The 25,052-nt window shown below is 37.2% G+C and overlaps 1 long non-coding RNA gene across 11 annotated transcripts in view; it reads right to left on the reverse strand.

Moving 5' to 3' along the window:
* LOC129646466 (uncharacterized) overlaps nt 1-25,052 on the reverse strand; it is a 367,507-nt gene that overhangs the window by 8,693 nt on the left and 333,762 nt on the right. For 4 of the 11 annotated variants that reach the window (XR_008711945.1, XR_008711947.1, XR_008711943.1 and 1 more), the window contains one exon: nt 20,603-24,353. The exons of 1 other annotated variant lie outside the window; for it this stretch is intronic. This is a non-coding gene — a long non-coding RNA (uncharacterized LOC129646466). Of the gene's footprint in view, nt 1-20,599; nt 24,354-25,052 lie in introns of those variants that run through there. 6 more of the 11 variants (XR_008711953.1, XR_008711950.1, XR_008711952.1 and 3 more) reach the window with 6 other exon arrangements.

The raw sequence follows: 25,052 nt of genomic DNA on the forward strand, positions 1-25,052 counted from the left end.
TTCAACAAAGATTGAGTCACCGATACTTAAGATCTAACATTTCCTTCCATAGATGCCAAGAAAAGAAGATACAGTCCGTTCTCTTCAGAAAAACATAATCTAGTATAGCAAGAAGACAGATAAATATTTCTTTACACTGTGATGTACGTTATATTCGAGTCATATCCAAAATGTCTTAGGAACACAAAAGAAAGAGTAAAAATAAAACAAGTTTAATTAAGAAATGCAGAAGTATCTTTTTTCCTAGACATCTAGGTATGAAGCTTTTTAGGGAATACATTAACAGCCGATTCTAGTTGAAGGCAGTACTGATGTACCACAGAAATGGAAATTTTCACTGAAGCTTTATTTGACCAATAACATTGTTGAAGGAGGACCTACTATGTACAAAGTATTTTCCTTGGCACTGAAGGTGGTGTAATGAATACATAAATCATATTCTCTGTTCTCCAAAAGCTGAAAGACGTATGACTAAAGAGAAGAGCTTACTCATTAGGATACAGAATTTGAGACAAGGACAAATTTTCTATTGACTGAGAAAAATGTGACAATCTGTAATAATGAAGGTCATATTCCGGCTTAGAATTTGTATGTAAGATTTTGTAAATTTGCCTGCAAGAATTTTTCTGTAATAACTTTCTAAATCAAAATATTCATTTCATAAAATGTTCTGACAAAGATTCATCTCTTCTCTTCTCTGTTCTCTTGGTTTTTCTTTGTTCATTTTATTTAGGACCTCAACAGTCTTCCCTGATGTGACCACACTTCATATCTCTGGGCCTCATCCACATGTTTTGCAATTTAATAATCCTTAATTAACTACACAATGCTTTCTAAATATTTTTCAGTGTCTAGGATGCTCTGCCATTCCATATTTGATGAACAAAGAGTGTGAAGGGCACAGATCATATGTTCTGTGAATTTTTCACTTATATTTTCCTACCCATATGTGGCCTTCAATAGACATTGGGCCAACTTTTTATTACCTGGAACTTACATGAGGGATTGAGAAGATTCAAGAATCTGAAATCAGGAATTATCAGGAAATAATAGACTTGCTAATTAAACAGCAGTGAAGATATTACAAAACTAGAGGAAAACAGGCAGAACAGTCTTTACCATAAATTGTAGCAATATTTTTTGGACCTGTCTCCTAAAGTAAATGAAAAATAAACAAATGGGACCTAATTAAAGTTAAAATTGCAGGCCAATATCATAGGTAAACATAGATGCAAATATCTTCAACAAAATACTAGCAAACCAAATCCAACAATATATTAAAAGGATCATATACCATAATCAAGTGGGATCAACCCCAGGGATGCAAGGATTCTGCAAAAGCCACAAATCAGTGTGATATGCCACATTAACAAAGTGAAGAATAAAAATCACATGATTATCTCAACAGAGGCAGAAATAGCTTTTGGCTAAATTCAGCTTTCCAAAAAATGAAAATAGAGGAATCATACCTCAACATAATAAAAGCCATATATGACAAACCTACAGCTAACATTATTCTCAATGGCTAAAAGCTGAAACCATTCCCTCAAAGGGAACAAGACAGGGATGTTCACGCTTGCCACTTGTATTCAATATAGTTTTGGAAATCCTAGCCATGGCAATCAGAAGAGAAAGAAAACCAAATTGGAAAAGAAATAAAACTGTCAGTTTACAGATGACACAATACTATACATATACATTTAAGATGCTACTGGAACACTACTAGACTTCACCAGTGAATTCAGTAAAGTTGCACAATACAAAATTAATGCACAGAAATCACTTATATACCTATACACTAACAACAAAAGATCATAAAGAGAAACTAGGGAAATAATCTCATTTGCCATCACATTAAAAAGCATAAAATAAGTAGGAATAAACCTACCTAAGGAGACAAAATGCCTGTACTTTGAAAACTGTAAGATGTTGATGAAAGAAATCAAAAGATGACACAGATGGAAGGATATACCAGGTTCTTGATTTAGAAAAATCAATATTGTTAAAATGACTACATTATCCATGGCAATCTACAGATTCAATGCAGTCTCTAGCAAATTACCAATGGCATTTTCACAGAAGTAGAAAAAAAAATTTTAAATTTACAAGGAAACAGAAAAGACCCCAAAGATCCAAAACAGTCCTGAGAAAGAAAAACTGAGCAGGAGGAATCAGCCTCTCTGACTTCAGACTACACTTCAAAGCTATGGTAATCATAAAAGTATGGTACTGGCACAAAAAAAAAGGAATATAGATCAATGGAACAGGACAGAATGCCCCCAAATAAACTCATGTTTCTGGTTAATAGTCTACAACAAAAGTTGCAAGAATATACAATGGATAAAAGTATCTTCAGTAAGTGCTGGGAAACTGAACAGTGACACATTAAAAAAAAAAAAAAAGGACATTCTCTAACATTCTACATAAGAATAAACTCAAAAAGGATCAAAGAATTAAATGCAAGCTGGGACACTGTAAGACTCTTAAAGGAAAACACAAGAACACTTGTTAACATAAATTGCAGCAACATCTTTTAGATCTTTTAGATCTATCTCCTAGAATAATCAAAATGAAAACAAAACAAACAAACAAACAAAAACCAAATGGGACATAATTAAATTTCAAGCTTCTGTGCAGCAAAGGAAACCACAAACAAAAGGAAACCAACAGAATGGGAATAAATATCTGAAAATTAAGGGGCTGAGAAGGGATTAATCTCCAGAATAAACAATTAATGTAACTCAATATCCAAAAAACAAATAACCTAATCAAAAATGGGCAGAATAGTTAAATTGACATTTCTCCATAGAAGAAATCCAGATGGCCAAGAGGCACATGAGATGATGTCAACATCACTAATTATCAGAAATACAAATCAAAACTACAATGAGGTATCACCTCACACCAGTTAGAATGGCCTTCACCAAAAGTCTACCAACAATAAATGGCTGGAAGGGGTGTGAATAAAAGGGAACCCCCCCCCCAGCCCCACCACACACACACACACACTGTTGGGAAGAATGTAAATTGGTACAGCCATTATGGAGAACAGGATGAAGCTTGCTTAAACTAAATTCAGAGCTATTCCTATGATTCAGTAGTCTCACTCTTGGTCATATATCTGGAGAAAACCATAATCTGAAAAGATACACACACTCCAATGTTCATTGCATCAAAACAGACAAGCCATAACCTAAATATCAACAGAGGAATGGATAAAAAAGATGTGGTATATTAATATTTGTGTGTGTGTGTGAGCACTCAGTTGCTCAGTCATGTCCAATTCTTTGTGACTCCATGGACTGTAGCCTGCCAGGTTGCTTTGTCCATGGAATTTTCCAGGCAAGAATACTGGAGTAGGTTGCCATTTCCTCCTCCTCCAGAGGATCTTCCTGACCCAAGAATCAAACCCATGTCTCTGTCTCCTGCATTGGCAGGTGGATTCTTTAGCATTGCACCACCTGGAAGCCCGGTGATTTACATTATATATATATACACATACATACAATGGAATATTATTCAGTCATAAACATGAAATAATCCCATTTGCAGCAATATGGATAGACCAAGATATTATCATACTAACTGAAGTCAGACAGGAAGACAAATATCACTTATACGTGGAATCTAAATTTTAAAAAAAGACACAAATGAACTTACTTACAAAACATAAACAGACTTAGAGATATTGAAAGCAAACTTAAAGTCACCAAATTCCCAGTTAAAGTGGAAATGTGGCAGGGGAGGAATAAATCAGGAGCTTCAGATGAACACACACACATACACACACACTACTATTTGTAAGACAGATAACCAGCAAGGACCTACTGTATAGCACAGGGAACTATATGCTGAGATACCCTATATGAAAAAATAATTTATAAAATATTGAATATATGTACATATATAACAATTACTTCACTGTACACCTGAAGCTAACAACACTGTGAATCAAGTATACTTCAATAAAATTAAAATATTAAAATAATGGAAAATTGTAAAAGCTTTTTATAGAAAAGGAAACCACTGAGAAAATGAAAAATACAACAGAGCAAATGAGAGAAAATAATTCCAAATGATGCAAATAAGGTATTAATATTCAAAATACATAAACAGCTTATATAACTTAATATCAAAAAATAAACAATTCAGTTGAAAATAGAATTGAACAGACATTTTTTTCTAAAGTGGAAATGAAGATAAAAAGATGCTCATGCTTTCAGGGACATGAAAAGATGCTCATCACTAATCATCAGGGAAATGCAAATGAAAACCACAGTAGATGTCAACTCACACCTGTCAGAATGACTATCATAAAAAAGAACACAAATTACAAATGTTGACAATTATTTGGAAAAAAGAGAACCCTTGTACACTGCTGGTAGAAGTGTAAATCGGTGCAGTCACTGTGGGAAAAACAGGATGGAATTTTCTCAAAAAATACAGATAGCACTAACATGCATACATGTTCAGTTGCTCAGTCATGTCAGACTCTTTGCGACTCCATGGACTATAGCCTGCCAGGCTCTTCTGTCCTTGGAATTCTCCAGGCAAGAATATGGAGTGGTTTGCCATTGTCTTCTCCAAGGGATCTTTCCAACCCAGAGATAGAAGCTGAGTCTCCTGCATAGGTAGGCAGATTCTTTACCATGTGAGCCACCAGGGCTCTGTGTACCAGAAGACCTAGAAATTCCACTCCTGGGTATATATTTGAAAAAATAATAAACAATATAAATTTGAAAAGACACATGCATTCCAGTGGTCATAGAAGCATTACTTACAATTGCCAAGATGTGGAAACAACCTAAGCGTCCATCAACAGATGAACGAATGAAAGTGTGAGATACACACACACACACACAGTGGAATACTACTCAGTCATAAAAGAACTGAATTTTGCTATTTGTAGCAGCATGGATAGATTTGGATGGAGGGCATTCGGCTAAGTGAAATTTGTTAGAAAAAACTGTATGGTATAAGTCATATGTGGAACCTAAAAAATATAACTACTGGATATAACAAAAAAGCAGATGCACAGATATAAGAACAAACTAGTAGTTACTAGCAGCAGGGCAATATAAGGATGGGAAGGGGGAGATACAAAACTCTCGGGTATAAGGCACAGTGTACTGTACAACACAGGGAATAGAGCCAGTATTTTGTAATAACTAACTGGAAAGTAACCTTTAAAGTTGTATAAAAATAAAAAATTAAAATTTTGTGTTACAGTATGCAAGTGCTACAGTCTGAATGTTTATTTTTCCCCTAAATTCATATGTTGAAATCCTAATGCCCAATGCAATGATATTAGTCATTAAAAAGCTTTGGGGGTGATTAGGTCATGAGATTGATATCCTTATAAAAGAGAAAACAGAGCTCCCTTGCCCACTTCCATCCTGTGAGGACACAATGAAAAGTCTACAACCTGGAAAAGGGCCCTCACTCAACTATACTGGCACCCTGACCTCAGACTGCTAGCCTACAGAACCATGAAAAATAAGTTTCTATTCCTTATGGCTACCCAGTCTATGATATTTTGTTATAGCAGCCTGAGTGGACTAGGACATATTAGTACCTTGGAGCACACAGGAGCTATAAAGATGAAGATACAAGTAAACAAGAAATTATAGTTCATCTCAGGAACCACATTTAAATGATGTTGCATCAAAAGTTGAACAAAATTTCTCTTCAGCAAACATTTTCCAATTTTTTTCTTTCTGAGGCAGGTAAATAAGAGGTAAAATGAGGAAAGAACTTTGATAACATATGACTGAAAAAACATGTGTCTCATGGAGACAGAAACATTCCGTATCAGTCTATCAGTTCAGTCACTCAGTCATATCCGACTCTTTGAGACCCCATGGACTGCAGCACACCAAGCTTCCCTGTCCATCACCAACTCCCAGAGCTTGCTCAAACTCATGTCCTTTGAGTCAGTGATGCCATCCAACCATCTCATCCTCTGCCATCCACCTCTCCTGCCTTCAATCTTTCCCAGCATCAGGGTCTTTTCCAATGAGTCAGTTCTTCACATCAGGTGGCCAAAGTATTGGAGTTTCAGCTTCAGCATCAGTCTTTCCAATGTTCAGGACTGATTTCCTTTAGGGTTGACTGGTTGGATCTCCTTGCAGTCCAAGGGACTCTCAAGAATTTTCTCAAACATCACAGTTCAAAAGCATCAATTCTTCAGTGCTCAGCTTTGTTTATAGTCCAACTCTCACATTCATACATGACTACTGGAAAAAACCATAGCTTTGACTGGATGGACCTTTGTTAGCAAAGTAATGTCTCTGCTTTTTAATATGCTATCTAGGTTGGTCATAACTTTTCTTCTAAGGAGTAAGTGTCTTTTAATTTCATGGCTGCAATCACCATCTGCAGTGATTTTGGAGCCCCCCCAAAATAAAGTCTGTCACTGTTTCCATTGTTTCCCCATTTATTTGCCATGAAGTGATGGGACCTGATGCCGTGATGTTAGTTTTCCAAATGTTGAGTTTTAAGCCACCTAATGCAGTACTTGGGTGCAATCTCAAAAATGACAGAATGATCTCTTTTTGTTTCCAAGTCACCACATTCAATATCACAGTAATACAAGTCTATGCCCCAACCAGTAATACTGAAGAAGCTGAAACTGAATGGTTCTATGAAGACCTACAAGACCTAGAATTAACACCCAAAAAAGATTTCATTATAGGGGACTGGAATGCAAAAGTAGGAAGTCAAGAGATACCTGGAGTAACAGGCACATTTGGCCTTGGAGTACAAAATGAAGCAGGGAAAAGGCTAACAGAGTTTTGCCAAGAGATCACACTGGTCATAGCAAACACCCTCTTTCAGCAACACAAGAGAAGACTCTACACAGGAACGTTGCCAATGTCTATTATATAGTTTAAGTTCTCAGGACTACTATGCAGAATTACTTTCTTCTGTATACCCTGATGACATGATAAAATCGCATATTTAAAACTGGCAAGTCAATTTTGCTAAGGAAATTTCAAAACTAAACTTTTTGATAAGTTTTTTCTCTATCAACCTCATACATTTATTGAACTTCAGTTTTGTTAATATCAGAATCTATTGATTCACAAGATAAATATTGATCTGACCTCACCTTCACCTCAGTTTATATTTACTTCTGAAGTCAATAAATCTAGAAACTGATCTGACAGCAGTCAATATTAGTTTAAAATTCTCAAAATAGCAGCTTTACTGTAAGGTAATAATTCAGCATTTTATAGATTCTGCCTCAAAGAAATAAAAAGGCAATGTAACTTACAAATTTCCTAGATAAAACTATTTCTGTGTCATCTGGTTTCAAATAAGAGGATCTCACTCGTATCAAGAACATCTTTAATATATCTTCTAATCTCTGACCCAAAGTATTTGAAATACCTTATCCTGCTTGCTAATGGCAATTGAACACCAGTGTCTTGCTTTGCTTCTAATTATAATTAAGCTATATCATTATTCTCTAAATGACTCATGCTTTCTGTTGGGCCCAGTTCCCTCTGGAATGAATTTAACCTAGAGGTATAATATAGTCAACAGCCATCCTGGAGTTTGGAAGTTAAAGGCAATAATATATTTGTAACCTCATTAATCAGTTTGTTTTTATCTTTTCAAAGTCTAGTAGATATAAACCCACAGGTCAAGATTTGCATTACAATTTATTACTTTGTTTAAGGCCACTACACTCTTTTACTTATACCTTATTCCAGTGCTTTGGGGGATGAATGACATACTCATATTACAGAATTCCATAATGAAATCACCTAAAAGATATTTAAAAAAATTTTTAATTTTCCACCTAAATAACAGATAAGGAAATTTCCTTTTGGATATAACCTATACCCAATTATTTTCTAAAGAAACAAGTTGTGCTATTAAAATATATTTCATCACACAACTATTTAGGAATTGAGTCTATATATCATGGAGAGAGGTGAGGTCAAAACAAAAAACAAGTTATACAGTTTATTTCATAGGTTAAATGCATTCTACTGTAGGATATTTTGAAATGTAACACGGGGTAGAAGTTATTAGTAATCTTTTAAAAGATGAGTTCATTCTTAGTGAATAACTAGTATACAATCTAACTAGTATACAGTTATGCCAGTTAGCCAAACCTTGCCTGCCAGTGCAGGAGATGGAGGAGATGTGGGTTTGATCCTTGGGTCGGGAAGATCCCCTGGAGGAGGGAATGGCAAACCACTCCATTATTCTTGCCTGGAGAATCTCATCTGGTGGGCTACAGTCCACAGGGTTGCAAAGAGTCAGACATGACTGAAGTGACTTAGCATACACGCAGGCAGGCAAGGAAGATAACTACTTCAGAAAATACTGCCACCTACTTGAAGTCACATTCGAAAACCTTGTGAGTGCAAAGTTAGTAATCCTTCCAATAAATTAAAGATTTTAAGGACAACTATGTCCTGTTTCTATTCACATCACTACATGTATATGTGTGTAATATGCTTAGCATATATGTTGCTCTCAAATTCGTATGCTTATCATAACAAATTTAGGCAGATTATTTGTATTCTGCCTTAATTAATCTTCCCTAGTGGCTCAGACGGTAAAGCATCTGCCTACAGTGAATGAGATCCAGGTTCATTCTGGGTCAGGAAGATGCCCTGGAGAAGGAAATGGCAACCCACTCCAGTAGTCTTACCTAGAATATCCCATGGACAGAGGAGCCTGGTAGGCAACAGTCCATGGGGTCACAGAGTCGGACATGACTGAGGGACTTCAATTTCTTTCTTTCTTTCTTTAATTAACCATCTTTGGTGTTATTCAAATGCTAAATCTAGATTAAGAGAAGACTAATTCATACAGTGGCTAACTCTATCATAAAGAAAAGCCCCATTTGTAAATATTAGAATAGTAAAGTTAGTATTATTCTTTCATTCATTAACTTTTAATCCCACTGTTCTTACAAGCTGCTATTTGTTTTTATCCTGAACTAGTTCTTATAATCTATTCCAGCTCCATGATTGTGTATTTATACTGAATTTAGCATTACAAGAAATATTTATTATAATACCTAATTGAAAATATCATGTAGATGAGGTATTTTTAAATTTTAAAAATATAACTTGTAATAAGTATGTAACTGCAAAGTTTTGATAGGATAATTTTATACTATTTTATTTACTTTTTATATTACTAACTAATGTCCAAAAGGAAAAACATGTTCAAGGTAAGTACTCCTCTAATTATTCAGTTCTCTGCCTTTTCATATATCTAAGAAAAAAGAAAATGATTAGAAAATGATTAGAGAGAGACAGTTATTTCCAGAGAATTGGCATTTGAAACTCAACAAAATGAATTCTCTTCTTATCTAGAATTCTTTATATTTTTTGTACTTAGTTTTGGTTAACAGAGTGCTGCTTACAGTATCTCTCATTTGTGTAAGTGAAAAATAGCTATGTTTTTATTACTTAAAATATTACAAAAAGGGACAATATGCTAAAAATATGCAGTGAACAAATATCATCTGTACAGACTGGAAGAGAACCTTCATAAATTAACCTTATTAGTGCATTACTGTAAGCGAATGCCAAAAAAGCTCCTAATTTGCATTAAGATAGATTTTTCAGGTTGGCTGCATGATTTAATTAAAGAAAAGATTAAGAATCATTAAACAAGCTGCTCTACCTTGCAATAACAGAATTCATATCTGATTCAGGTTAACGAAAACACAGATGGTGATTCAGTAACTGTTGAGTTGCTGTAACAGAATGAAAATGATCCCATTAGTTCTCTGGAAATGTGAGGGAATTTGGAAATTAGTATGCAGATACATTGTATGGTGCTAGACAGCTTGGTCTGCTCGGATCATCGCTGATTATACTTTGTTTGGGTTGGCAACACTGAACTTAATAAATGAAAAAATGTTCCAGTATACCACAGTTGGAAACTGTTCAAGGTTGAAATAGGTGTGCAGGCTTTCAAAAGGAGAGAGTTAAGTAAACAAATGTCAATCAATTCAGAGCTGGCAATTTTTTTTTTTTTTTCCTTTAAAGAATATGTCTGTTTTTGAGAAGAAAGTGTCATAAAAACGGAAACCCTTTACTGGCTACATATGTCCATGTGGTATTTATTATTACGAAAGTATTTTAAATGCATACTACCAGTTTGAGGAAGATGTGCAAGCATTTTAATAGCTTTTATTTCTGGTAGAAATAGAAGACATCCAGTCATTATGAGGATTTTTATATTTTTCACAAAAATCAATATAATTCTGATGGAAAATGTTATGACAGGATTAAAAAATAAGTGTAAGAATAATGGTTATTGAAAGTTTAAAGGTGTCAGTAAGGACCACAAAGTAATTCTCAAGGAGCCTTCTGGGAAAGAACAACTTAAACAAGTAGCATTGTCAATCATGGCAGCTGACAGAAAAAGCCCTTGCATTCAAGATCTCGACTACACATACTGCCTCCATTTTTATCACATGGTCCATGCCATCAGTCTGAGTGTTCAGCATCTGACCCTTTGGAATGAATCTCAGTGACTTAGCAAAAGACCCTTCTGGACAGAGGTCTTCAAAGGCAGGAAGCAAACGACCCTGTTGTATTAACATGTTGCAGTAAAGCAGAGCAGCAGCAGTGCTCTTCAAGTTGACTTTGGTCTTAAGTTTCCTAGCAACTAATTTAAAGGCCAGAACATTGTTTGTTACAATGTTTCCAGCTCCTGAACTACATCAAGATTTTATTCGAAATATGCAGAACACCTTAAAAAAATTTTTAAATAACACCAATAGTCTTGGACAACCCATACTTTCAGTGTGATAATACTAATTTCCTAAAAAAAAAACCATAACCCCATTTTTAGTATTAGCACAATAAGGCTTTAAGCAGTTTGACTTTTCTGGCAACTATTCATTTCATTAAACTTTTTGAAAACATTTATGTTCTTTTCCAAAACATCTAAAAATTACAGTCTATAATGTATAACACCAACACCTGGCAACTTGTAGAAGTACATATGTTATTTGTGTCTTAATTACAAATGACACCTCTATAGTTCCTCTATTACAGGCCCTGTTTATGGCTTTCAAACTAATTTCTAAGGAAATTATAGTATTGAGAAGAAATGCTACAAGGTACTTTTCATGCAGTATATTATACAAACTTATTATAAAATTACAAAGGCCTTGGTACACATACATTCCTTTTAACCACAACTTCATCTATTTTGTCCTCTTAAAAAAAAAAAAAAAAATCCATGCCAGTTTCCTCAAAGCACTGGACTATCAAGAAAGACACTGGACTTCACTGGGAAATTCTACCAAACATATAAAAAATTATACCTAGCCTTCTCAGATTATTCCAAAACTTTGAAGAGGAGGGAATAGTTCCAAGTTCAATCTATGAGCCCAATGTTGTAGCATACAAAATTAAATATACAGAAATATTTCATTTTTTGTGTAAAGAAATACAACATATCAGAGAAAGTAAACACACAATCTCATTTAAATTTCATCAAAAATTACCTAGAAATAAACTTAACCAAGAAGGTGAAAGACCAATGCACTGAAAACTATAAGACATTGATAAAGGTTATGAAGATGAGTCAAAGAAATGAAAAGGTAGCCTGTACACTTGACTAGAAGAATCATTATTATTAAAATGGCTCATACTACCCAAAGCAACCTACAGATTTAATGCAATCCCTATCAAAATATCCAGGATATTTTTTCATAGAACTATAACAAATAAACAAAAAAAAATTATATGTAAACACACACACACAAAAACCATAAATAGACAATCCTGAGGGGAAAAAAAGATTTCAGGCTATACTACAAAGCAATATTAATCAAAACAGCATGGTACAGGCATACATACAGACACACAGATCAAGAGAACAGAAAACAGAGCTCTGAACTAAGCCCACCCATCTATAGTCAATTAATCTATGACAAAGGAGGCTAGAATATACAATGGAGAAAAGAGTCTGTTGAATAATTGGTGCTGGGAAAGCTGAACAGCTACATGTAAAGCAATGAAGTTAGAACATTTCCTCATACCGTATGCAGAAATTCAAAAGTTTAAAGACCGAAGCGTAAGACATGACACCATAAAACTCCTACAGGAGAATATTGGTGAAATGCTCTTTGATATAAATCATAGCAATATCTTCTTAGATCTTTTCCACAAGGCAAAAGAAATAAAAGAATAAACAAATGGGATCTAATCAAACTTAGAAGTTTATACATAGCAAGGAAGTCATTGGCAAAATAAAAAGATAACCTAAGGGAATGGGAGAAAATATCTGTAAATAATGGGACTAATATCCAAAATTTATAAGTAGCTTATACATCTCAGTATCAAAATAATAATCCAATCAAAAAATAGGCAGATTTGAATATTTTTCCAAAGATGACATACAGATGGCTAACAGGAATGTGAAAAAATGTTCAACATGGCTAATCAGAAAATTACAAGACAAGATCACAATGAGATTTTTCCTTACACCTGTCTAAATGGTGATCATTGAAAAGTCTACAAATTACAAGTGCTGGAGGGGATGGGAAGAAAGGTTAGCACTTTTATACTACTGGTGGGAATGTAAATTGGGGTAAGTACTATGGAAAAAAGTATGAAGTTTTAGTTTTAAAACACTAAAACTAGAATTCACTAGATCCAGTCATTTCAATCCTGGTTATATGTGTATGTATATATATATATATATATATATATATATAATTTCAAAGATACATGCACCCCCTCAATGTTCATAGCAGCACTATTTACAATAACCAAGATATGGAAGCAACCCAAGTAATCATCAACAGACGATTGGCTTAAGAAGGTGTGATATATAGGTACAATGGAATGTTACTCAGCCATAAAAGAGAATGAAATATTGCCAACACCCAAAAAAGATGTCCTTTTCATTAAAGGAGACTGGAATGCAAAAGTAGGAAGTCAAGAGATACCTTGAGTAACAGGCAAATTCAGTCTTGGAGTACAAAATGAAGCAGAGCAAAGGCTGACAGAGTTAGAATTCCATCACCTCCACTAGTGATGCTTCCTAAGGTTCAGTTGACTTCACATTCCAGGATGTCTGGCTCTAGATGAGTGATTACACCTTCTTGGCTATCTGTGTCATTAAGATCTTTTTTGTACAGTTCTTCTGTGTATTCTTGCCACCTCTTCTTAATATCTTCTGCTTCTGTTAGGTCCATACCATTTCTGTCTTTTATTGTGCCCATCATTGCATGAAGTGTTCCCTTGAACATGAATGTGAAACATAAACATGAAGTCGCTCAGTCGTGTCCAACTCTTTGCGATCCCATGGACTGTAGCCTACCAGGCTCCTCTGTCCATGGGATTTTCCAGGCAATAGTACTGGAGTGGATTGCCATTTCCTTCTCCAAGGGATCTTCCCAACCCAGGGATCGAACCCAGGTCTTCTGCATTGTAGACAGACGCTTTACCTTGGTATCTCTAATTTTCTTGAAGAGATCTCTAGTCTTTCCCATTCTATTGTCTTCCTCTATTTCTTTGCATTGATCACTAAGGAAGGCTTTCTTATCTCTCCTTGCTATTTGGAATTCTGCATTCAAATGGGTATATTCTTCCTTTTCTCCTTTGTCTTTCATGTCTCTTCTTTTCTCAGCTATTTGTATGGCCTCCTCAGACAACCATTTTGCCTTTTTGCATTTTTGGGGGGCCGGTGGGGATGGTCTTGATCACCGCCTACTGTACAATGTCCACGAACCTCCCTCCATAGTTCTTCAGGCACTCTATGAGATCTAATACCTTGAATCTATTTGTCACTTCCACTGTATAATTGTAAGGGATTTGATTTAGGTCATACATCAATTGCCTAGTGGTTTTCCCTACTTTCTTCAATTTAAGTATGAAATTTGCAATAAGGACTTCATGATCTGAGCCATAGTCAGCTCCTGGTCTTGATTTTCTTATTGTATAGAGCTTCTCTATCTATGGCTGCAAAAATATCAATCTGATTTCGGTATTGACCATCTGGTGATGTCCATGTGTTGTGACTTCTCGTGTGTTGTTGGAAGAGTGTGTTCGCCATGACCAGTGTATTCTCTTGGCTAAACTCTGTTAGCTTTTGCCTCGCTTCATCTTGTACTCCAAGGCCAAATTTGCCTGTTAATCCAGGTATCTCTTAACCTCCTAGTTTTCGTTGCAGTCCCCTATCATAAAAAGGACATCTTTTGGGGGTGTTAGTTCTAGAAGGTCTTGTAGGTCTTCATAGAATCATTCAGCTTCAGCTTCTTCAGCATTACTGGTTGGGGCATAGACTTGGATTACTGTGATATTGAATGGTTTACCTTGGAAATGAACAGAGATCATTCTGTCATTTTTGAGATTGCACCCAAGTACTGCATTTCAGACTCTTTTGTTAACTATGAGGGCTACTCCATTTCTTCTAAGAGATTCCTGCCCACAGTAGTAGATATAATGGTCATCTGATTTAAATTCGCCCATTCCAGTTAATTTTAGTTCACTGATTCCTAAAACATCGATGTTCATTCTTTCTATCTCCTATTTGACCACTTCTAATTTACCTTGATTCATGGACCTAAATTTCAGGTTGCTATACAATATTGCTCTTTACAGCATCGGACTTTACTTCCTTCCCCAGCCACATCCATAACTGGGCATTGTTTTTGCTGTGGCTCCATCTCTTCATTCTTTCTGGAGTTATTTCTCCATTCTTCTCCAGTAGCATATTGGGTACCTACCAACTTGGGGATTTCATCTTTCAGTGTCCTATTTTTGCCTTTTCATACTGTGCATGGGGTTCTCAAGGCAAGAATACTGAAGTGGTTTCCCATTCCCTTCTCCAGTGGACCATGTTTCATCAGAGCTCTCCACCATGACCCATCTGTCTTGGGTGGCCCTACATGCATGACTCATAGTTTCATTGAGTTAGATAAGGCTGTAGTCCATGTGATCAGTTTAATTAGTTTTCTGTGACTGTGGTTTTCAGTCTTTCTGCCCTCTGATGGATAAGAATAAGAAGCTTATGGAAGCTTCCTGATGGGAGAGACTGACTGTGGGGGAAACTGGGTCTCATTCTGATGGCCCTGGCCATGCTCAGTAAATCTTTAATCCAATTTTCTGTTGATGGGCAGGGCTCTGTTCCCTCCCTGTTGTTTGACCTGAGGCCAAACTATGGTGGAGGTAATGAAGATAATGGCGACCTCCTCCAAAAGGTCCTGTGCATGCACTGCCACACTCAGTGCTCCCAACCCTGCAGCAGGCCACTGCTGACCCATGCCTCTGCTGCAGACTCTTGGACACTCACAGGCAAGTCTGGGTCAGTCTCTTGTGGGGTCAGTGCTCCTTTCTTCTGGATCCTGGTGCACTCAAAGTTTTGTTTGTGCCCCAAGAGTCTGTTTCCCCAGCCCTGTGTAAGTTCTGTAATCAAATCCCACTGGCCTCCAAAGTCAAATTATCTGGGCATTCTCAGTCCCTTTGCCAGATCCCCAGGGTGGTAAATTTGCTGTGGGTCCTAGAACTTTCTCAACAGTGTGAGAATTTCTTTGGTATAATTGTTCTGCAGTTTGTGGGTCGTCTGCTTGGCAGCTTTATGGTGGGGTTAATGGCGACCTCCTCCAAGAGGGCTTATACCCCAGGCTGTGTGACCCAGGTAGCTGCACCCAGTGACCCTGTCCCTGCTGCAGGCCACTGCTGACCAGTACCTCTACAGGAGACTCAAACACAGGTCTGGCTACACACAAGGTTTTATTTGAGCCCTCTGAGAATCTCTGGCAGGTATGGGGTTTAATTCTAAATGCGAGTTCACCCCTCCTACCATCTTGTTGGGGGCTTCTGCTTTGCCCTTGGAGAAGCCTTGCTTGGGCTTCCCTGATAGCTCAGTTGATAAAGAATCTGCCTGCAATGCAGGAAACCCTGGTTTGATTCCCAGGTCAGGAAGATCTGCTGCAGAAGGGATAGGCTACCCACTCCAGTATTCTTGGCCTTCCCTAGTGGCTCAGCTGGTAAAGAACCTGCCTACAATGTAGAAGACCTGTGTTGGGAAGATCTCCTGGCGAAGGAAAAGGCTACCCACTCCAGTATTCTGGCCAACAGGATTCCATGGACTATACAGTCGCAAAGAAAAATCAAACACAGTGATAGCTATAATTTATTTACAGAATAAAGCAAATATTTACCCACATTTTAGATAAACTTCCTTACATGACATCAAGCTGGGTAAATAAATAGTATAAATCAATTTCACAATGTTATATTATTCTTAAAAGGCCATCAAAATTAAAATACACTTCAAATATATATTAAATATTTGTAAACGAATGAAGGCTTGGCATTACCTTTAGTTTGATCTGCACTTATCATTTCTTAAGTCAACATTTTAAAATTATGTATTACCTTGCACATGATACCAAGATTTAAATTACTTTATTTTTCAGTAACATCCTGTTTCTAATTTTATTTCATGATTATGAAATTGAAATTTTTAACTTACCAAAATTTTCATAGCTAAACAGGATTGGAACCTGGCATTTCTGATGCCAAATTCAGTTATCATCCTTTAAATAGATGTTAACTTTAATCAATGAAATCATTGCAACCTTAACTATACTTACTCTAAAAAGCCATTTTGTGGCAAATAATACAGGTAGCGGGCAGTTCTGTTTTCAATTTGTACTGTGCCAAATTGAGTTAGACTTGTTGACGCGTTGCTTTGCAAAGTTTTGTGTAACTTGTTTCTCACACGTGGTCTATTTTTGCGGTAATGTAGATTTAAGTACTAATCTCAATTCACAACTGTGTCCAGGATGGGGAATGAATGCCTGTGCCACAGCATTAAAATCCGTACAAAAGAGGAATAAAGTCTCCACTGCAGAGCCTTTGTTTCCTCACCCACAACCAATAAATTAAGGAGTTCATTATGTTTAGCATTCACTTATCTGAACAAACTGTTTCCATAGCATGGTGGGGATGAGTTCCCTACTCCAAATTCCTGGAGGAAAGTCAAGTCTATGTTTAAAGAAAAGAGAGCCCTGAGCAACCACATTAATCTGCCTACCTGCCCTGGAGAAATTTTGTTTCAGTTCTTATCCAGAGCAGAGCCACCATTCTCAATGCTTTGCTTAAGTCTTATTAGGAGCATTCCTGGTGACTCAGACAGTGAAGAATCTGCTTGCAAAGCAGGAGACCCAAGTTCAATCCCTAAGATGCAAAGATCCACTGGAGAAGGGAATGGTTACCCACTCCAATATCTGTCCTGGAGAAATTTTGTTCCATTTCTTATCCAGAGCAGAGCCACTATTCTCAATGCCTTGCTTAGGGCTTACCTGCTCTTAATGGGAGGGATTCTGTCGACTACAAAGGCAAAGTTTGTGGAGGAGGGAGGGATGAACAAATTATAGAGCTAAGAAATTATAGAACAAAGAACAAATTATACTCTCCATATGAGATAAATGGGGACAGGGGAAGGAGCTTAATGGAGAAGAAAGAGGAAGAACAAAGAGGGGATGGGGAGGAGGAGGAAGAAACCAAGATGGAAGGATGAAGAAATGGGAGGGGGAAAGGGAGTGAGAAGAAAGAAAAGGAAGGGAAAAAGAGAAATCACGATGGCAAAAAAAATTCAAACCAAGGAGTAGAGTAGGGGACAGGTTGTGAGATGATGGGAAAGCGCATGATGATCCAGATACCAAAAATATAAACTGTCATGAATTGAGTTGTCATTTGTTCTTTTACTCCAACTAAGATCCCACCTGCTTTCCCTATTTTCTCATGGAAACATATGGACTACACTATGGGTACTCCTTCCCTGACAGAGTTCTCATTTTCTCTCCCAGCCCATAGACCAACCTTGGCAGATAAGACATAAAAGCATGGTCATCGCATCAGTGCCACTGTCCAATAATAACAAGGGAAAAGGAAAAAAAATGGCAATAATCCCTATAAGCAGACTAGGTTAGAGATATGTCAAGGAGGTGCTGGTAAAATCAGGAATCATTTCAATTCTCAACAAAGTTAACAAACGTCTTGATAATTTGTTACTTAGATCACCTCATCTTTTGTAAGTATAATTCCCTCAAGGTCAAAAAAATACTGTAGACAGAAGGAAGCACTAAGAAATGTGATTTTTTTCCTTTATGCATATATTTTAAAGTCTTCTGTTCTTAACTATATTAAGTTCCCCATATATCCCATGGGACCAACCAAAGCTTCAGCTGTTCTTTTCCTTGCTGCCTTTTTCACTATGTTCACAGGGTACTCAAGGCAAGAATACCGAAGTGGTTTGCCATTCCCTTCTTCAGTGAATCACATTTTGTCAGGCCCTAACTAGCAAGGATATGCCCTCTTCAGCTGCTCTACGTTGCCAGACAACACGGCCAGCACCCTGGTTGTCCCCCTGCTGGTCCTTGTTGAGCAGGTAAACGTTCATCAGCTGCTGGGAGTCAGTCAACATGTTGCCTGGGGGCCAGAGCAAAGGCCCATGAAAAGGCAAAAATATGTGACACTAGAAGATGAGCATCCCAGGGTGGTAGGTGTCCAATAAGCTAATGGGGGAGAGAGAGCTCTATGAAGAATGAAGTGGCTGGGACAAAGTAGAAACAATTCTCACTTGTGGATGTGTCTGTCTGGTGGTGAAAGTAAAGTCTGATGCTATAAAGAACAATATTGTATAGAAATGTGGAATGCTAAGTCTGTGGATTCAAGTAAATTAGATATGGTCAAGCAGGAGATGGTAAGATAGAATATCGACATCTTTGGAATCAGTGAACTAAAATGGACAGGAATAGGTAAATCTAATTCGGATGAGCATTATATCTACTACTTTGGCAAGAATCCCTTAGAAATAGAGTAGCCCTCATAGTCAACAAAAGAGTCTGAAGTACAGTACTTGGCTGCAATGCCAAAAACAACAGAATGATTTCGGTTCATTTCCTAGGCAAACCATTCAGCATCACAGTAATCCAAGTCTATGCACCAACCAATAATGCTTAAGAAACTTAAGGTGAATGGTTCTATGAAAACCTAGAAGATCTTCTAGAACTAACACCCAAAAAAGATGTCCTTTTCATCATAGGGGACTAGAATCCAAAAGTAGGCAGACAGGAGATATCTGGAGTAACAGGTAAGTTTCACTTTGCAGTACAAAATGAAGAAGGGTAAAGGCTAACAGTTTTGCCAAGAGAATGCTCTAGTCATAACAAACACCCTCTTCCAACAACACAAGAGACGACACTACACATGGACATCCCCAGGTGGTCAATACTAAAATCAGATTGATTATATTATTTGAAGCCAAAGATGGAGAGCTCTACACAGACAGCAAAAACAAGACCTGGAGCTGACTATGGCTCAGATCATGAACTAATTGCAAAATTCACACTCAAATTAAAGAACACAGGAAAAACTACTAGGCCAGTCAGGTAGGACCTAAATCAAATCCCTTATGATTACACAGTAGAGGTGACAAATAGATTCAAGGGATTAGATCTGGCAGACAGAGTGCCTGAAGAACTATGGCTGGAGGTTCATAACATTGTATAGGTGGTGGAGACCAAAACATCCCTCAGAAAAAGAAATGCAATAAGGCAAAGTGGTTGTCTGAGGAAGCCCACAAATACCTGAGTAAAGAAGAGAAATGAACGGCAAAGGAGAAAGGAAAAGATATACCCAACCAAATGCAGAGTTCCAGAGACTATCAAGGAGATATAAGAAAGCCTTCCTTCTTAAGTGAATAATGCAAAGAAATAGATGGAAAAATAGGATGGAAAATACTAGAGATCTCGTCAAGAAAATTAGAGATACCAAGGGAACATTTCATGCAAAGATGGGCTCAATAAAGGACAGAAATGGTATGGACCTAACAAAAGTAGAAGATACTAAGAAGAGGTGGCAAGAATACACAGAAGAACTGTACAAAAAAGGTCTTAATGACTCAGATAACTATGATGGTGTAGCCATTCACCTAGAGCTAGAAATCCTGCAGTGTGAAGTCAAGTGGGCCTTAGGAAGCATTACCACAAACAAACCTTGTAGAGGTAATGGAATTCCAGCTGAGCTATGTAAAAATCCTAAAAGATGATGCTGTTAAAGTGCTGCACTCGATATGCCAGCAAATTTGGAAAACTCAGCAGTGCCCACAGGACAGGAAAATGTCAATTTTCATCCCAATCCCCAAGAAAGACAATGCCAAAGAATCTTCAAATTACTATACAATTGCACTCATTTCACATACTAGCAAGATTATGCTCAAAATCCTTCCAGCTAGGATTCAACAGTAAGTAAACCATGAACATCCACATATACAAGCTGCATTTAGAGAAGGCAGAGGAACTGGAGATCAAATTGCCAACATGCACTGGATTATAGAAAAGCAAAGGAATTTAAAAAAATAAAATAAAAATCAACTTCTGCTTCATTGACTATGCTAAAGCTTTGTGAGGCTCACAACAAACTGTAGAAAATTCTTAAAGAGATGGGAATAGCAGACCATTTTACCTGCCTCCTGAGAAACCTGTATGCAGGACAAGAAGCAACAGTTAGAACCTTACATGGAACTATGAACTGGCTCAAAATTGGGAAATGAGTATATGAAGGCTGTATATTGCCACCCTGCTTATTTAACTTATATGAAGAATACATCTGGGCTGGATGTGAAGTGCTGGACTGGATGAAGAACAAATTGGATTCAAGATTGCTGGGAGAAATATCAACACCCTCAGATACACAGACAATACCTCTTTGATGACAAAGTGAAGAGGAACTAAAGAACCTTTCATTGAAGGTGAAAGAGGATAGTGAAAAGGCTGGCTTAAACTCAACATTCAAAAAACTAAGATCATGGCATCCAGTCCCATCACTTCATAGCAAATAGATGGGGAAAAAGTGGAAACAGTGGCTGATTTTATTTTCTTGGGTTCCAAAATAACTCCAGATGGTGACTGCAGTCATGAAATTAAAAAATGCTTGCTCCTTGGAAGGATAGCTATGACAAACTTATTATATTAAAAGACAGAGACATTACTTTGCCAACAAAGGTACCTATATTCAAAGCTATGATTATTCCAGTAGTCAGGTACTGATGTGAGATGTGGTTCATAAAGGAGGGTGAGCACCAAAGAATTGATGGTTTTGAACCATGGTCCTGGAGAAGATTCTTGAGAGTTCCTTGGATCGCAAGGATCAAATCAGTCAATCCTAAAGGAAATCAACCCTGAATATTCATTGGAATGATTAATGCTGAAGCTCCAATACTTTGGCTACCTGATACAAGGAACCAACTCATTGGAAAAGACCCTAAGGCTGGGAAAGATTGAGGGCAGGAGGAGAAGGACACGACAGAAGATAAGATGATTGGATGGCATCATCAACTCAATGGGCATGAGTTTGAGCAAATTCTGGGAGATAATGAAGGACAGGGAAGACTGGTGTGCTGCAGTCCACAGGGTTGCAAAGAGCTGGAAACTACTCAGCAAGGGAACAACCACAACAGTTTTTATTATTTATGAAATATGTAAATAGATATATGATAAAAAGATTTCATGTAGTCCAGCATGTTAAAGTAGAAATTTTAGGCGTGAAAAACTTCTCTTCAGTTTCTCTGTCAAAGACAGCTCATCTTTGTCTATAGTCTTTCAAAAGTATATATGAATGGCAAGTCAAGAACTTTCAAATTTCGTAAAATGGGAAAACAGTTATTTAGCTTGCTTTTTCATCTAGAGCAAATAGAGGTGAATTTAATTGTTTTGAAAGCTAAGGTGTCTGAATCAGTCATAATCCTGGGATGGAGCTGGAGATGGAATTCATTTTCAGTGAACACTGAGTACTTTCATTCAAAGGATTACTTTCATTATTTGGTTCTCCATGTATCTTGGCAATACATACTACGGTGCATGAAAATAAAATTGGGGAAATTGGAAAGATAATTACTAGAGATACTGTTTCCATTGGGGAATAACTGTTATAAGTTCATAGCTAAGTCGCTTCAGTCATGTCCGACTCTGTGCGACCCCATAGACGGCAGCCCACCAGGGTCCCCCATCCCTGGGATTCTCCAGGCAAGAACACTAGAGTGGGTTGCCATTTCCTTCTCCAATGCATGAAAGTGAAAAGTGAAAGTGAAGTTGCTCAGTCGTGTCCGACTCTTAGCGACCCCATGGACTGAAGCCTACAAGGCTCCTCCGTCCATGGGATTTTCCAGGCAAGAGTACTGGAGTTGGGTGCCATTGCCTTCTCCATAAGTTCATAGAAAGCAGCTATAAATCTAAAACATAAAGAACTAGCCACTTCTAGTGCTATCTCTAATACCACTACTCTATGTAGGTCCTGAAGATTTACCAAACCTTTTGGCAAGATGATCACTGTACTTTCATATGAGATGATGTCTCTTACAATCATAAGGTGGTTTAATGGCAGGTTAATTTACCCAAATACCCATGGGAAAATACTAGAGTAGTATTTTAGAGTAGAAATTGATTTTCTTTAAATGGCAAAGTAAATTAAGTTGTATAACAACATTCAGATGCTCTAACAGCACAGTTCTTAGTCCATGGTAAGCACTCAATAAATATTTATTAAACTATTTTCCATGATTTAAAATACCTAAATAGTTCTAAATATTAATAAACTATTCTTCTTAATAAGAAAATAAATGAATAAAAGTTAAGAAATATAGAATCAGTTTTTTTATTCATACAGGCTTGCCCTGGGAATTGTAGTATATGGCGACTCAGAATTTTAAGTATTATATGAACCTGAGTATCATCTAGTGCAATGCAATCATTTTACAGATGACTATATAGAGGTCCAGACAGATTTTCTCAGAATTTTGAAAACAATAGGGAATTAGTATATTAGTACACCATTCTTTTGGAGCTAACAATCTATGTTTTAGTTTAAAATTAGTATAACAATAAAATCTTTACTTATATAGACAGAGGATCTAAACAACAGTCTGACATATATATATATATATAGATTTACCAATATCAAGCACCAAATTGAAGGAGAGGCAGACCAGTCTAAAAAACACTAAAGTGGCAGTCTAGGACCAGGTTACTAGATACTCAGAGACTCACCTCCTATTCGGGATTCAAAACAGAATCAAGAGTTCAAAATTAAGAGATTATTTTATGGTTACTTTTTAAAAGAGCTACTGAAATGCTGCTATATTTATTCAGGGATCTTGGTTCGATCAGCTACCCCAGAGCTAACAGAAAATTACTTAAGTAGGGAGCTTACTCTGGAAGACCCAGAACACTGGTGTCTATGTCTGTTTAATAATTAACTACACTCACCTCCAGCAGTAAAGAGGGGTAGGGCTTAGACCTGCATTCCCAAAGTTCCCAATAGCAGAAGATGTGAGTATTCCCATTCGCCAGACACAGGCCACGGGGGAAAGAGGGCTCACTCATGGTTTCTTGGGTACCTGCTATAGAAGATCTACAGGGCATTAGAGAGTTTGGGAAGAATGAACATTGGAAGGCCAGGAGGTGAGGAGCAGGGGCAATAAGTATAAAGAATACAACATCTATGACACAAAGTATTGTCAGAGGGACCAATAAAGGGCAGGAAGAACTCATAAGAGTGCCCATGAAGTGAAAGTCAGTATTAAACATCTGCCCACCAGAGGGTCTCCGTGCCAGGTGACAATGGCACCCTCCACATGGGGTTAGCTATACTTTTTCCCCATGACCTCTCAACCCCCTTAGCCTGATATTTAAGAAGTCAGAAGTAACAAAATGCTGGATGAGAAGGAGAAATGGATGGCAGGGGAGAACCAAAGAGAAGCCCAGACCATCCTGCCCTCTCCTTTGCCCAAAGAGGACCCTGGCTTGGGGGAGAGAAGATTTAATGCCACATCAAGTGAAAATCAGGATTATTCCATAAGATGGGTGTTTTAGTTTTTGAATTAAGAATGGGTTTGTGACTTAAAGTAACCAGAGGAACTTTACTACCAGTGAGTGCCCAGAGAAAAAAATGGACCTGCTACTGTACTTCTCTAGTGACTAGGAAAGACTTTCTCTAAATAAACTTTAATGGGATAGTGGCAGCCAAAAATAAAATTATATTTTTATTTTGCTTATCTTCCAAAAATCCTACATGAGCTTAAAAAACTGTTCACTAATGCAAATACAAAGTTATTGATATTATATTTATTGATATTATAGTTTTAACTAGCCATAAAATACTTCCAAATAATTCAATACATTTTGCTAAGAGCCTAGCACCAATTTTCAGGTTTGTCTATCCCTTTAGCAAATAGGGATTTTCTTGGAACAGTCATTATCAATCGGGGTGATTTTCTCCTCAGGGGATATCTGATGACGTCTGGTAACATTTTTGGTTCGCACAAGTAGGCGTTGCTGCTGGAATCTAATGGGCAGAAACCAGGGATGCTGTTAAACATCCTGCAGTGCACAGGACAGCCCCCACAAAAAAAGAATTATCTGCCCCAAATCTCAATAATTTCATGATTTAAAAGCCTAATTAAGTACCTAGTTAAGTGAAATAGGAAAGCTGAAAAAAGACACCATACAAAGTGTCCCACATTATCACTGGCTCAGTTCAGTTCAGTTGCTCAGTCGTGTCTGACTCTTTGCGACCCCAGGCTTCCCTGTCCATCACCAACTCCCGGAGCTTACTCAAACTCATGTCTATCGAATCAGTGATGCCATCCAACCATCTCATCCTCTGTCATCCCCTTCTCCTTTGATTTATCTTACCCAGCATCTGGGTCTTTTCTAGTGAGCCAGTTCTTTGCATCAAGTGGCCCAAAGTATTGGAGTTTCAGCTTCAGCATCAGTCCTTTCAATGAATATTCAGGACTGATTTCCTTTAGGGTTGGCTGGTTTGATCTCCTTGCAGCCCAAGGGATTCTCAAGTCTTCTCTAACACCATATTTCAAAAGCACCAATTCTTCAGCACTCAGCTTTCTTTATAGTCCAACTCTTACATCCATATATAACTACTGGAAAAACCATAGCTTTGACTAGATGGACCTTTGTGGCAAAGTAATATCTCTACTTTTTAATATGCTGTTTAGGTTGATTATAGCTTTCCTTCCAAGGAGCA

The sequence above is a fragment of the Bubalus kerabau genome, chromosome 3, assembly GCF_029407905.1.
Source record: "Bubalus kerabau isolate K-KA32 ecotype Philippines breed swamp buffalo chromosome 3, PCC_UOA_SB_1v2, whole genome shotgun sequence".
NCBI lineage: Eukaryota > Metazoa > Chordata > Mammalia > Artiodactyla > Bovidae > Bubalus > Bubalus kerabau.